The sequence below is a fragment of the Triticum dicoccoides genome, chromosome 5B (assembly GCF_002162155.2).
Source record: "Triticum dicoccoides isolate Atlit2015 ecotype Zavitan chromosome 5B, WEW_v2.0, whole genome shotgun sequence".
NCBI classification, from domain to species: Eukaryota; Viridiplantae; Streptophyta; class Magnoliopsida; order Poales; family Poaceae; genus Triticum; species Triticum dicoccoides.
Genome location: NC_041389.1, coordinates 57,621,304 through 57,624,088, shown reverse-complemented (window position 1 = coordinate 57,624,088; position 2,785 = coordinate 57,621,304). Strand labels below are relative to the sequence as shown.

Genomic DNA, 2,785 nt, shown 5'->3' with positions numbered 1-2,785 from the left:
ATATATATATATATATATATATATATATATATATATATATAACTCCAACGGTGTTGATGAAGATAGCTCCAACGGTGAATTCCTAGTCTGACAAGGTATCAAAAATAGCTCTAGATTAGATTGTTGTGGAACATGGGTTGGTGACGGTGAAAAAATTGCTCAATAAATCTTTTTGGAGGTTTCGAGAGATTATAAAGGCATAGTATCGAAACTTGATGAACATGGCCGAAGAGAAACCTGTGGGTTGTTGTGGCCGCGGGCAACAATGACGCCTTGTGGGCTTCGTCTCCTCCCTGGAGGCATTGTCATGGCCATGTCCATCCCCTGATCAGGCACCGGGGGAAACCTTAGGCTCGGTTTGCCGGGCCATGCACCGTTGGCGCCATGGCGTCGTCCTCTCCTTGGAGATGCTGCTTGCGTGCTCAGGGTGTCTTCCGGAGGAGTAGCTGGTGTGGGTTGCCTCTTTTGCCTCGGCGGCGAGGCTTGGGGCGCCGTGTTGTCATGTGTTGGTTGGTGTTGTGAGCATGGGCATCCGGGATGCAATGCACTCCATCTTCGGCGCTTATTTGTGATGTCTTCCCCGAGTCAGGCTAGCTCCTTCTGTCCACTTGTCGATCTCCTAGGTGCTAAGAGTGTAGGGTGCGTTGATCTAGTTTGGTTTGGAGTTTTTGCATGCTCCGAGGTGTCGGATATGATTGCGACACGGCCTATGTGCTCTATGTTCTACCTCTTCGTCATTCATGGCTTGAGTTTGGGCAAGATGAGTAGTGTGTCGGTGTTGTCATGGTGGTGCTTGCTAACCTCTTAGTGTAGCATTGTGTCGAAAGGTGTTCTATCGGTCATCTTAGCTCCTTCTATGAATATATGATATGTATATTTGTGCGTATTTTTTTAAGTGACCAATTTGTTGACACTATAGGCTTTGCTCATTTCTCCCATGACACGACCAATTCTTTCTGTCACCTGTCCTCTAGGGTGCGACGGGTAAAATCGATAGTGATGAACGTCGACAAGGTTTCGATCCCACACGCAAATTTCACAATCGAGAGAAGAATAGAAAGACCTGCATGGGTCTGGTCTCTAATGTCAACCACCTACTACTCAGGAGCTGGAGTAGACCTCGATCCGATCGAGTCTACACATGGAAGTACGATCTAATTAGGGAATCTACAGCTTAGCTATAGTTTACATAATGAAGTATTAATTAAGTCCGCACCAAGTTCTAGTGGAGTAAGTATACTACATAGCTCACACTCATCGTGATTCGCATAATAAAACAGAACAAAGCCAGTTAAGCATACACACATTGCACAGCTCCGTACGCGCGCGCAGACGGCCGGACGAACGAACTAATGGCGACGCCGCACGCCGTGGTGGTGCCGCACCCGAGCTCCGGTAACATCAACCCGGCGCTCCAGCTGGCCAAGCTGCTGCACCACCATGGCGTCTACATCACCTTCGTCAACACCAAGCACAACCATCGCGTCATGGAGGCCACGGAGGGCGCCGCCGCAGTGCGTGGCCACGAGGGGTTCCGGTTCGAGGCGATCTCGGACGGGCTGGTGGAAGCTGACGGGACGCCGAGGACTACGACCTCAGGCTGTCTGCCTCCACGAGCCAGCGTTCCGCGGAGCCGCTGAAGGAGCTCCTCCTGCGGCTCAACGGCACCCCTGGCGTGCTGCCGACGTCGCTGATGAGCTTGGCTCTGGACGTGGCGCGGGAGCTGGGCGTGCCGAGCATGGTGCTTTGGGCTTGCAGCGCAGCATCGCTGATGACCCAAATGCGGCTCCGGGAGCTAAACGAAAGAGGCTATGTGCCACTCAAAGGTAACACTGGAACCCATTTATTTCAAAAAAATTGTGTTGCCATTAACCAAATACTCCCTCCGTCCTAAAATAAGTGTGTCAACCTTGTACTAGCCCTAATACAAATTTGTATTAAGATAAAAAAACTTATTTTCGGACGGAGGGAGTAATATGCCATCTTCAAGTCGTAGAAGTTTATCTCGAGTTTGCAGAGTTCTCCTTTTTTTGGGGGGGTTCCTATACATTGTTTAAGTGATGATCGCGCTGTAGGCCGCTCCAAAAATATTTACATGGATGGGACAGAAAAGTGACGACACCACACACTAAAATGTGCCAAAACTCCTCATTTGCGAAGTCCTTGTAGTATTAAATTACAGGAACACACCTCTTTTCGAATGCTAACTACTTGTAGTATATTCGTCTCTGCACCTACTCTTCCTTTTTCTTGGTCTCTACTCTCTTTCTTTTTAGGCAGAGATGTTGTACTGCATTCCGTTCCCAAAGAAAAGGAAAACTGGCAATCCATTACCATCGGATGGGATCTAGCCATTATAATTCTATCCGTGCATCATGCATGCACTGTACAGCACGTGATCATGTAGGTACCCCAATGAACACTGGAAGGGTCGTTTTGACTCGTCAAGACCTTGCATTAGAGGAGAGTCTCCATTAAAATATCACTAATCATCTCGTTCTAGGGGCATGTGCATGTGTAAGAGAGATTCTCTCATAACCTATAAAAGTCAAACTATTGCAAGATCAGCTTAATTAAGCGCCAACTTACTGCGTTCTGATTTGGCGTATATACTTTGCAGGTAAATTACCTATGGCCACTCGGGTTCGCTGATCTCTTTTGTACTTCTAAAAAAATTCTAAGAAATACAACTAAAAGATCTCAAATAAAAATCAAATAGTATAGTGTGTTGAAAATACAATATTTATTTCCAAATTTTCATGAAAACATACTATCACAGTGATCT

At 46.9% G+C, this 2,785-nt stretch overlaps 1 pseudogene; it reads left to right on the top strand.

Annotated features, from left to right (window-relative positions):
- The first annotated feature begins 1,349 nt into the window (after nt 1–1,349).
- The window catches only part of LOC119305167, a 6,809-nt pseudogene continuing 5,373 nt past the window's right edge, over nt 1,350–2,785 (top strand).